The sequence below is a fragment of the Pteropus vampyrus genome, unplaced genomic scaffold (assembly GCF_000151845.1).
Source record: "Pteropus vampyrus isolate Shadow unplaced genomic scaffold, Pvam_2.0 Scaffold12, whole genome shotgun sequence".
NCBI lineage: Eukaryota > Metazoa > Chordata > Mammalia > Chiroptera > Pteropodidae > Pteropus > Pteropus vampyrus.
In genome coordinates this window covers 15,304,530-15,318,165 of record NW_011888793.1, presented here as the reverse complement: position 1 = coordinate 15,318,165, position 13,636 = coordinate 15,304,530, and the positions used below count along the sequence as shown (strand labels likewise).

The 13,636-nt window shown below is 32.4% G+C and overlaps 1 protein-coding gene across 9 annotated transcripts in view; it reads right to left on the bottom strand.

The window, feature by feature from the left end:
• NLGN1 (neuroligin 1) overlaps positions 1–13,636 on the bottom strand; it is a 995,729-nt gene that overhangs the window by 502,060 nt on the left and 480,033 nt on the right. The gene's annotated exons all lie outside the window — the stretch shown is intronic.

Sequence of the window (13,636 nt, the reverse complement as noted above, 5' to 3'; positions counted from 1 at the left end):
ATTCTCAATTTCAAGCTTACAACCAAGCAAAATTGTGTAGTATGGGCTTAAGAATAGAAATATAGTTAAATGGAATGAGAGTAACAATCCAGAAATAAATCCTCATGTTTGCAGTAACCAATTTTTGACAAGATTTCCAAGTCGATTCAATGGGAGAAAGGATAGTTCTTTCAACAAATGTTACTGGGTCAACTGTATATCCAAATATAAAAGAATGAAGTTGGTCCCTTTCCTCACACCACAAACAGAATTAAGATGGGAATATAAAATGGTGCATCCAATTTGGAAAACATTCTGTCAGTACCTCTAAAGGTTAAACACAGAGTTTTCATATGACTCAGCAATATACCTAAGAAAAATGAAAACAGGTATTCATGCAAAATCTTGTACACAAATATTCATAGTAACATTATTTACAATAGTCAACAAGTAGAAGAACTCAACTGTCCATCAACCGACATGTATATATCCATACAATATAATATTAATTGGCCATAAAAAATAAGTACTGATACTTGCTACAACATGGATGAATTCTGAAAAGATTATTTTAAATGAAAGCCAAAATATTACATACTGCTTCACTTCATTTATATAAAAATGTCCAGAACAGGCAAATCTATAGACACAAATTAAATTAGTGGTTACCTAGGACTGGGGGGATTGGGAGGAAATAGTGATGGCTAATGGGTTTCGAGTTTCTTTTGGGGGTAATAAAAATGTTCTAAAGTTGATGGTGATGATTGCACAACTCTGTAGACATATTAAAAACCATTGAATCATACGCTTTAAATAGATAAATTGTGTGGTATGTGAATTGTATTTCAATAAAAGTGTTATTTTTTTTTTTAATGAAGCTACTATATATCAGCAATCACACTAAGTACAGATAATTATCTTCTATTGGCTAGTATAGAAACTCAGCTAACATGAGTCCACGCTACTTTTCCAAGCAGATGTAATCTGCATTCCAAACAGATTCACAGCATATCTGGCTTTTGTATTTACCATGTGATCTACTAATTCAAATTGGTTTGGTTTAGTAATATGACTATGATTTAAAAGTCTTTATAAAAATTAACAGCCATTTTAGAGTAGGCAAAATGAAATCATAAATAAGTCTTCCGATTTACTGCTAGGCATTGAAATTTCAGATAAGCTTTAAAATGAACTGTCTGCACCGATATAGCCCATTATTAAACAACAGTATTATATAAATGTTTACAGTGTTCCTTTGTCAATAATGAACATTTGCAGCCAATACTGGGGGACATGTACATGGAACATACACAAGTGTATTTTTACTTTGAACTCAGAATTTTACTGTAGATGGAATAAGTCAAAATTGTAAACATCTTATAGTTTAATAAATAGTGTATTAGCACCTTTAAATATTTTATAGGTATGTTGATTTCTAAGTGAAAACTCATTTTGATAACTCTAATAGCTCCTTTCTCACACTGCAATCCTCCCTTAGCTCCCCTCCCAAGCATCCTTCTAAAAAGGAGAAGGCCCCCTGAGATATGACAAAGACAACATTTTTGTTCAGAAATAAAAACAAAAGGGAGAAGGCATAATCACATCTTATAACTATGCTCTGGTCTCTTTCTATGTTTGCATTTCTTCTCCATTCCTTTGATATTGGGTCATCACATCTGTCTGTAATTCATGTTCCCTGGACATTACACTGCCCAGCACATTACATACAAAATGGACAGAATGAATCCATATGCTTTTCCCAAATGCACTGATCCTGTTTGCAGGGCCTTACAGGAAAAGATGGTGGGGGAAAGGACAAAATTCCATTTTCAACCACAGAAATCAATGAGTAATTTCACCTCCCTGGATGAGAAGGTGGAAAAAAGAAGAAAAGGAAAAAAATAATTGAATGTAGGTAGAAAGCATTCTCATTTTCATATATTATATTAAACAGCCTATATAAAGCCTAAAAATGAATCAAGCTGAATTCATTTTTAATCTATTCCTACAATCCAAGTATCTTATGTCTAACTTAGGGCATCCGCTTCCTTCAGTCTCTGCCTATCTTCCAAACATAAAGTCTTCCAACTTTTTTGTGCTTCCATCTGCTTGGTGTCTGCCTGAAAAATAAGTATCTAAGAGCTAGCTACTCCAAAGACCAAAATCATCCTAAGGGTGAGTATGAGTATAGAAAAAAATATATATATATATAATATATATTATATATATATATGTGTGTGTGTGTGTGTGTGTGTATGTATATATATATTATAACATGTTTGAATGACACACCACACAGAAAAGAATTTTCCAATTATATTGGAAAAATAAATTTATATGTAAAGTTATTTTTAAAAAATCATGTAGACAACACCATTCCCCTGAGCAGTGAGTCAACTTTGGACCTGGGAGTGGCAAGCCTAACCGAATTGTCAATCTTTAATGTTATTTCAAGACCCTAGATCAGAAAATTTTTTACAGCCTCCTGTGAAAAAGAAATAACAAAAATAGCAGAAGCAAATTTCAACCCAAAGGGACTCTTTTCCTCTCAAAACTTATCTCTATGCAGATATTAGACAAAAGAGCTGGCCTGGTGTACAAGGAACCAGCCAGGTGACAACAAGCTAGAAGAATAAAAAGTGGAATATAATTTATGAACTGGTAAGAAATTTTAGTCCTTCCTATATATTAGTAAAAGGGGTCTTTTTCCGAATCCTTTGATTTTGATTCCCAGCAGTCTGGGATGTGAGATGGAATTGTTTTCTTAGTGTTTTACCTTTTTTGTCTCTAATTCTTCAATAAAGTCAATTGGACAAAGATGAACTAAGAAAGAAGAAATTTGTTTCACTAGTTTTGATGTGCAGAACTATAGAGAAAAAACATTAAAATAAGTTCCCATGTATAAAAATAACAATAAATTATTTACTCCCTGGACTCAAGATTGTTAGGACTTTGGCTTTCAGTTGTTATTTTTTCAATAGCAGTTGCATTTTGAATGAATCATCTTTTCATTTTGCATCTTATGTCCACTCACAATCATAAAAACCTGGAAACTGGAATAATAATATAATATGCAAAAATATAATATGCAAACCAGTAGAGCTCACATGGGCAAACAAGTTCATTCCCTTCATCAGAGACCTAGAGGACCCCTATTTGCATAGCCTGATTTATAACTGACATATATTGTATTAAAATCTTTGCAGAAATGGATGGGAGGTCATGTTAATCATACATAAGGCAGTCTGTACGTAATCTAAGTCCATTATTTTATTTGCTTTTCTCTACCATTGCTGATACCAATCAGTCTGACCAACTTGAATCAGAGTTGAGAAAGAAACCATTACAATAATTAGTTGAAGATATTAACTCTGGCAGGGAAAATTCCTACTGAGGAAATATAGGAGAAAATGGGCCTTTTTTGATGGTGCGAAAGGTGATTTATTCAGTTGGCTTGCTAAATTATTCACATAATTTAATTAATATAATTCACAAGGAGAAAGAGCACACCTATTACTTAAGGAACATATAAGGTAGTTATCACTCTAAACTAAAGCATCAGAAATCTGATAGTCTGAATAAAATAGACTCTAAAATGATCGATACTACAAAACAAAATGTTATTTAATAAAAATAACCAAAAGTTCTAAACTTAAGAAATGCAATATAAACTATTCTCGGAATATTTCTCTAGAAAGAACTTTTTTTAGATTTTTTAGATTTGATATTTAATAATTAAAATGTAATAGTAAAGTATACTTAATATGCTCATGGAAAGAAGTAACACTAGGCAACAAGCGGTATAGTGTTCTTTGTTATTTAGGTTCTATGCTCATTCCTTAGAGTTAGTACATCTAAATTGAAAATACATGATCTATTCAAAAGCAAGGATTTCTGATTTCTTATTGAATTTAGCCAAATGGGCAACTCTTTTCTGGAGAATTTAGTACATAAATACCATCCCTCCTACTGTGACAAATGCCAAAAGACATAACTTTGCTACCTTTCAGGCCACATGTATTTTGAGAACTTAAGAAAGTGAAGTCACAGTGAAGAGCTCTACATGTTAACAACCACAGGCAAAGAGAGAGATGAAGCACAGAAGAGTGACCTTGAAAAGTAGAGCTATAAACAAACAAATTTTTAAGGTGAAGTGAGGGACCTCCTTGAATCTCTCCCAGGTAAGAAAGTAGTACATGTCCAGGCAACATGCCTGAATCTCTCTCCATACACCTGACTATAGAAACAATATAGTACACCTCTCACCTCCCAGGTGCTCTGTTTTAGAGGAAAGATTTGATCCTTCCTCCCTAACAGTACAGCTGCTGAAAGCCACTGTAGAATAGGAAACAATGATTAGAGAAAAGGGGAAATGAGAGAAGGAATGGATAAGAATTAAGATGATTAGTTCCAGTGATGATTCAAAGCCCTAGTTAAGACTTTCCCCTTTAAATTGTAATGACTCCTATAGAATAAACAAAAATAAGAGAGAATATTCCTGAAGGTTTTGCTAGATTTTTTTTTTTTTTTAATATCTGCTCTCAATGCACTTATAACTCAAGCACCACCTGCTGGTTCAGCACTGGATCTTCCTACTTATTCGACAATTCCAATTTGATTTGCATTCAAATCAGCCAAGAGACAATTCAATTTTTCAAAGGAATAAGAAAAGATAAGTACTAATTTTTAAAACCAGCCCACTGAAAATTGTGCTAAGATTTAAAAGAAGCTTTGTATTTCTATTTTATATTTAAACCCAAACAAACAACTTTTGATGATATATTAAAAATGTACTATTACAGCAATTGCGAGATAACTTGTTAACACAAAAGATATAATAAGCTATACACATAATGTTGAAATGTGTACATATTTCTGTGTTATACTCATTAGTTGCTAGGTTACAAACATTGCCTTGCTAATGTTTATTTTTATTATAAAAACACTTTAATAATATATATGGACCTTTCAACATCTAAATAAAAATAAACTGTGGTATGTTTTTTACCACACAGATGAAATAAAAATCTAACAATAAAAGACACTATCAAATGAAGAAGCTCATAGAAATGACTCCCTGTGATTTAGCTAGTTACCTTTTCCAGTACTTCAATAACAAAAATATTATATTCTTGGAGAATGTGTCTTAGAATTAGGTCACTGAATCAATTTTGCATTTGTTTTAAAAACAGTAACTTCTAGCCTCTCCTACAGAAAACGAAAGTAAAATAAAATAATTGTTTTCTAAATAACTACTCAAAAAATACATTTGGTTGTTTCATTAATCAAAATGTACCTCCCCAAAGTGTCTCTGTTAAATTTTTCTGATTTATTAAAAAGCAGCTATGTGCAGCACTTCCAGGCATGGCCTCAAAGCCTAACTGGGAACAGCATCTTAGGGCTACATTAACTGTGTATCCTAGGCAACCAAGTAATGTCTAAAGCACCACAGTGTTTGTTTAAAACGTGATGTGGAAAGCAATCAGAAGAGCTTCAATTCTGGGGAAATTCCTTTTCAATGTAAGCCTCACACTGTATTAAAGTGGTTCTATTTGCACCATTATAATTAAGATTGTGTCACGATACTCATTATTTTCAGAGATTTGTAACTGAGCTGTAAAAAATTAGTCATAGTAATTAAAAGATGGAAAACAACTAGTTATGATAAGATTTTCTACTGAGGCATTTAGGGTCCTAGTGAAGGGTTTTAACCAATTTAAATGACAGACAATATGTTATCTTAACTAGCTTAAAATACTATCCTAACCACTGATAAATTGGAGATGTCCATAAGAATAAATGTAAACAATAATTTAGTCTGTACTTCTCTTGATAAAAATATACACCAGCTATTCTAAAATTATAGTGATTATTCTTTTATGATTTTTAGTTAATTCCTCAATAATTTTATCTTTTGATTAATATATTGACAAAGAGTAGCATGTTCATTTAAAAAAATATTTTTGATTTTTTGACTACAAGTAATCAGACATGACACAGAAACCTAAATATATGTTATTTAGCAGTTTTCACTTAAATATTTACACACATCCATAAATTGTAAGAACAAGATTTTGTTCTTGATGTATTTTTTTTAACAGTTTTCTTTTATCAGTTTCCTGAAATGGGAAAAATTTTTCATATGCTGTTTTTCAGATTAAAGAAAAAAATGACTTTTTTTTTTTTTAACAGAGAAATAAGCTCTAATTGGGTTAAGGGAGAAAGACTAGCTAATCTTTACTAAGAGCCTCCTATAATACATAAATAATGTTATATATCACATATTTATTTCATTTAAACTTCTCAACATTTCTGATGTAGAAATATATTATTGCTCCTACTTCATATTGAGAAAATTCATAATTCTAATGGGACCCAGGATCCAAAGTCCATACATTTTTTATACTATTCGTGCATCTTGGACATAAAAATTTTAAATTAAACATAGTCCATTCTATATTTAAATGATTCTACAAACATTAGAAACAAAATTATAAAGTAGCTCCATTTCTCTTTTTTCATTCTCCAAGTTTGCTGCCAAGTTTCATTGTCATGTTTAATTAACAAATGTATAAAACTTATCAGAACTACAAATTTGTCAAGAATAAAATAAAACTAAGATCGAAAAAAAAACGACCTATTTCTTCTTAAAGCTGTCTAGTAATAAAACAATTTAAATTATGCATAAAACAGTACTGAATTCTGTCAGAGAAAAAGAGACATCATTATCATCATCTGAGACTCAATGTGGTAAATATTAGAATGAAAACAGTTACAGGTTACACAGTAAAATTACTCTGCAGAGCTGCTCCAAGAGAAAGAACTTGCTAAGGATCTCTCAAGATGCATATCATGGCTTCTTTGAAGCCTTTTTGAATTTATACATGTTTGCTTTTTCTTTACATTTCTAATCTTAAAAAAATATTATTTGCTCAATAATTTTCAAAGAGAATATATCAGAGATTTTATTGGCTACACCTGATATCTAAATTTGATATTCCTATAATGTAAGCTCTGAATATTTTTAGCTTTATAATTTTAACAAGTCTTTTTAATAAATCCTGTATTTTGCTTTTATATTAGAATTCTTGAGAAAACAATTGAGTATAAATCTTTACTTCTTCCCACTTTTTCATTTGCAGGATGTTAAGCAAAGGAAAAAAAGATATGAATTAACCAATGACCCCATTTCAACTGAAAAAGGCAAGGAAAAAAAAATCAAGGTATTAGTTAGGTGGTGTCAAACACAGTGGCTGCTAGTCACATGTGGCTGTTAAACTCCTGACGTGTGGTTACTCCAAACTGAGACATATTATATGTGTGAAATATCCACTGAATTTCAATGCTTAGTCCATACAACACACATACACAAATGCAAATCTCATTAATAATTTTTACATTGATTACTTGTTATAATGATAATGTTTGGAAATACTGGGTTAAATAAAATATATTGTTACCATTTACTTCACCCATTTTTCTTTACTTTTTTTTCATATGGTTGCCAGAAAATTTTAAATTACATATGTGGTTGAAATTTATAGCTCACATTACATTTCTTTGGGACAGAGCTGTGTTAAGTGATCAAAGTATGAGGCACTGCAGTTTGAATCTGAAGTCATTGATATTATTTATAAGATACTTCCTAAAACAATTTTGTTTTACTGTTTTACTTATATCCTAATATTTCCCATGTAATTGATAAAATTATCTCCTGCATACATAAACATACATACATATTTTACTCTCCTGTTAAATGTTATATTTTCAATATCTAGAATAGCATCTGGCCAATAATAGGCACTCAATACACAATTGTTGACTGTATTTTGAACTAATGTGTTTTTCCAGCACTAAACACAATTCAGAAAAGGAAGGCAAACAGAGGATAATCTGCCTCCCAGCCCCATTCAGAAATTCTAAGTCCCATAAATAAAATATTTGAAACAGAGAGACATGCAAATGAAAAATAAGACTTATGAAGTATTTGCAATAATATAGAAATTGGCAATAAATAAAAATGTTATATGATATCACAGTATCACACATTTATGAGTCCAACAATATATATAATTAAATGAGGGTAACCAGGAAATTTTAAAATGCATTCACTCTTAATAATAAACAAGCATGGCTATAAAATATATTTTTAAAGTTTCCTATCCCACGTTGGTGATATTTCTTCTTCAAAGAAAAAAATTTCACTTGCCAGTGAACATCTATAAACACCAGAAACTAAAATTTGCATTCCATCAAAAGTATTATGAGAAATTAAGAAGAATCATTGGAAAACTTAATTATTTTGCATATAGCTCCACAGTGACTTCAAGTTAATGGAAGTGTGTATATTTTAAACCACTCGTGATTCATGTCCCTGAGTGGAAAAAAAAAAAAAAATAAGGATTATAAAAATCTTTAAATAGAAAGCCTGAAGAATTGTGAGAGGTAAAAACAAAATGAAGTTATTATAATTCCCAAAGGTCAGAGGTCTGCAGAAGGCCCAAGAAGTCTAAACACAGGAATAAGATATCTGAGGCAGGAACCCTTGATCCACTGCTGAATCTGATTAGTCAACAAAAAATGTTTTTCAGAGATTCTTAAACCTTAAAATATATGTATTTTCTAGGATTTTCTCAGAAATTGAAAGAATGGAGAAGAGGTAATTTGCTTGGTAGGTCTTGAGCCCTACTGTCACTTTGGTCTTGGTTCCACCAGTTACCACCAGTGTGTCCTTGGGCAAAACCCCTTCAAAGCCTAGGTTTCCTCACTTAAAAAGTATATTATAATTGTCCCTCCAACACAGTTTTCCATGAACTCATTTGAATAAAGTACTAAGTACAGTGTCTAACAAATTACCACAGATTTGGTGGCTTGAAATGAGAGAATTTTATCCTGTCATAGTTCTGGAGGCCTAAAGTCTGAAATCTAGCTACTGGTAGGGCCATGCACTCCTTGAAGAGTCCAGCGAAGAATCTTTCCTTGCCTCATTCCTAGCCTCTGGTGGCTCTCAGCTATGCACGGTGTTCCTTGACTCGTAGCTACCTCTCTCTATCTTGACATGGCATTCTTTCTCATATGTGTATCTCTGTGTGTCCTCTCTTTGTCCTATAAGAACACCAGTCACTGGATAGAGGGCCCACCCAAATGCAGCCTGAATCATCCTAACTAATCACATCCACAAAGACCCTGTTTTTAAATAAGGTCATATTTTGAGGTTCTGAGTGGACATGAATTATAAAGGGGCACTATTCAACACTCTACAGATACTTAACTCATTCTAAGGCTCATGTGGCTTTAAGCAAAATAAGAGAAAAGTAAAAAAAAACATGGACTCTAAAAGAGATAGGCACCTCTGTTGTATACTGTTTTTATTTTATTTTATTTTTTGTTTGTTTGTTTTTGGTATATACATATAATGTCTACTTAGATCTGCAGTGCAAAAATATCATTTTTCCAGTTTCCATAACTTGGCTTTAAGAGAGCTTCTACTAAAGTTTTTGTTTGCTTGTTTTTGTTTTGTGTTTCTTAAGACTTTCATAGACTAGGTACATAGACTTATTCATTTGTCACTAACATCCTTTCACTAAGTCCAGCCATTTTTCTCTGCTACATATCTCACATTCATTTTTCTTTCTTACTTCTAACTATACCTAAACTTTACAGCTCACACCAACATGAATATAATCACCTTCAAAGCAATACCTGCCTCAAGACTTTTGAATCATAGGAGAAACGACTAAAGATTTATTTCCTAACTTTTTTTTTTCATATTTTCACATAATCACTACTTCATCAGTGTCTCCTCATTTCTTTAAGGTAGAAGCTAAGCTCCACAGACCAGTTGTAAACACTTTTAAAATTTGCCCCAACTCACTTATCCAAATATACTTTCTTTTACAAAGTCATCTGCAGTAAGCCTGGATTCATTGTGTTTATTGCCCTCCTTTACTTCTTGCTTGCCAGAAAAAGTAATTACAGAAATCTCTTCTCAGCAACATCAAAAAATGTATAGAAAAATTCTGCCTTCATCTCAAAAGACATTTTTAACCAATGCTCCAAGGTAGAAAGGATTCGTAAATGCACTAGAATATCTTCCTTGAATGAAGGATAAAGAGGTCAAATATGTATTTGTTGTGGACTGGGCCCAAAGCATATGCAAGGTGTTGATGCTCTCGTGAAGGGAAAATGGGTCAGGCAAGAGCTAGAATGAAAGGTTAGAAATTAGCTTTTGCTAAAGTGAATTTCAATGAAAGAAGAGTATTCATTTGGAAATATCCAGCAGATGGGAAAAGGCAAGTCTGGACTATGTCAATATCATTTCTAGGAGATCAATTAAGATGCTAAAAGGGCATAAACCTCTAGCACTAGATAGATCGGTCACATGCATAAATGTAAGATATTGGCAAAACCCATTTATTTTAAATGAGTAGAATTGGAAGATGTGTATGACGAAAGTTTTTCTATTTTTTAATAATGGAAAAATAGATATTAGCCTGCAAAAAAAAAAAAAAAAGTTTCTCTCCCATGAAGTCAACTCTGTGTATTACGTAAGATTTCTGGGAATGGTCATTTAAGTTTGCCATTTGACCGACTGACATGGTCTCATGAAATACTTATGGTACTCAGATTTTGCTATGCCCTAATAAATCTGCTCTCTTCTTGATTTATCTTTTGCTTTCTCCTCTCAAATATGAATATGGGTCCTCTAAGAGTTGAGAAACCATAAAAATCGAGCAAATCTCCAATTCTGTTCTCAAGAGATACTGAGTAGATAAGCTTCAAATTTCTATCTCTCTTTCCCCCCACCTCTCTCTCATTCTCTCTCTCTCTCATGTTCTCGTCTCTCTCCTTTTTTGACTCCCCTGATAACGCACTAGAAAGTTTCTGATTTTCTTTTTTAATAAGGACTTGGAAAATGAGTTGATTCTGAAGCAAGGAACATAACTTTTATTATCCCTATTCCCTGTTACTGACTGTTATTAATTTTAAACTTTTGTTGCATTTTTCAGGTAATAAAAAAAGCAATAAAGGAGTCCTTTAGTACAAACTGTGCAATACTTGTGGTTTGGTTTAAAAATCAAACAACTTTGTAAAGGAAGGTAAAACTATCTACAGCTCCCAAGATAAACAAAACTGGTTATGAACCAAATGAAGAAAAACATGCTTTATTCATTCAACAAATATTTGAGAGCTTGTTATGGACAAAGTTTAGAGCAAGGTAAAAGGCAAAAAGGATACATTATTGTGTCCTCCCAAACAGCCAGTGAAAGCTCAGAACCAGAATATAATTGTCATAATAAAGAATATTGTCACCTTACAGTTTTTTTATATTGTCACCACTTTATAGCTCGCAATTCATTCTTACATAAATTATTTCATGTCACATCCATGAGACTACTGTAAGAAAAAAAAGTGGTGAAAAGACACTGCCATCACCATTTAAAAGATAGGAAAACTGAGGTTCTGAGAGATTAATTACCTTGTCATATTCACATGATAAAACTGAAAAGAATACTAATAGAGCGCCTATCTTTTTACCCTTAATTTGTGTTCTCCTATTTTATAATTAAGGTGAAGAACAGAAATTTCACTCTTTTCCACAAGTTCCAGGCTATGGTGAAAACAGAGAAGAAAGGGAGAAAGGCAGGAGGACATACGCTAAGATGACCCCCAATAAGTCAGATCCTTATATAATCCTCTCTCCTTGAATGTGGGCATAACAAATTACTAGCTTCTGACCAATAGAGTCTAACAAAAGTGATTTAATTCCCTCAATTAAGTGACACTTTATGACAAAGGTGGTGGGTTGTCATTCTCATGATGATGTTATATTATATAAGACTCCATCTTAGCAGACCTGTTGTCCTTTAAGAAGTAAGAGGGCATACTCTGAATTTTCTATGGAAAGGATCACATGGCAAGGAACAAGAAGGATAAAGGATCACTCTCATCTCCTAGATGAGAGTGATCCTTTATCCAACAACCAGCAAGTAAGTGGGAACTTCAATCTTATATCAATAAATATGAATGCTGCCCATAATCGAAGGAGCTTTGAATTGGCTCTTTCCCCATAAGAGCCTACATCCCTGGCTAACACTTAGAATGAAGACTAGTGGGATCTTGAATAAGAGAACTCAGTTAAACTGTACTCAGGTTTCTGAACCATTGAAACTGACATAATAAATGTGTGTTGTTTTAAGTCACTAAGTTTGAGATGATTAGTTATGCACCATAGAAAACTAACACAATAACACAATACCTATTACTTTTGCTGTATATTACCACCTGAGCACTCTAACTATGAAACTGATTAAAACAAATCAAGAAATATTTGGGAGGGAAAGTCTACTTTTAATAATAAAAACTAACATTTTGGGGGGCACTTAATTTTTTGAGCTAGGCATTGTTGAAGATCTTTGCACATATCATATCAATTAGACTTCTAAATGCTGAAGAACTCCAAAGCTCGGCCCTTGGAACTCTCTTTTCTATTCTCACTCTAGGTCTAGGCCAGTATTTTTCAATCTGAGGGACATATAGTAACTTTTGAGTTTTTGAACAACCGAAAAAAAACAAAAGCGGAGACAAGAAAAACAAAATGTATCACACATAGTAAGATAAAGTTACATGAAACAATACATCTTTTCCGGTGTGTAACTTGTATATATTTGTGATATAAAATATTATTTTAAGTGCAGATAGTAGCCAAAAATATTTGGAAACACTGTTCTAGGTGATGCCATCTTGTTTCATAGTATTAAACAACATCTGTACTAAGATCGAGTCAATTTTATATCTCTAGACTATACCTCTTTTCTGAACTCGACTAATTTTTTTCTGACTACACAACATTTCTACTTCAGTGAGTAATAGGCCATTCAAATATACCATGTTCAAAATTAGACTTCTGACCTTCTCTGGGGACGCTAACCATTTCACCCACAGTCTTCCTCATCTCAAGCCAAAAATCTGGAAGTCATTCTGATTTTTTTCTTTCTCTCATTCTCCACATCCAATTATCAGTAATCTTGTCAGTTCTATCTTCAAAATATATCAGAACCTGATCATGTCATACCACTTCTGAACTGCTACTTCGAGTCAAACCATTACCATCTGCCTGAACTGCTGTTATTAAAATAAACCTCCTTACCACTGTCTGCTTCCACTTTTGCTCATCTTGCTTTATACTCTCCATGGGAGCAAGAATGATGCTTAAAGTAAATCCTTACTTCTACTTCAACACCTTCTTCTTACTATTTTATGCTCCATATTTAACTTATTATAATATATATTTATTTTTTATACATGAAATTAAAAGGTATCTGAGAGTCACTGTCAGCCAAGTGGCAGTGGACATTGCTTCAACTTAAACAGGCTTGTTCATAGCTACTCATAGTGTCACCACTTCAATTGAATTAGGCACTGTTGGGACTATACTACTAATTTATACAATAAGTTTCAACTACTATTCAACATTAAAATGAGAGGTTACTGTGTATGTAAAAAGTCACAGTGGCAGATCAGTGTGGTATATAAAAGAATCTTGGTCTAAATAAGACTAAATGAGCTCTTCAAATAAATACAAAATAAAAGTATATTTGATTAGAAAAAACTGTAGCACTTTTTACATAAAAAGATTTTTTATTATATATACTTT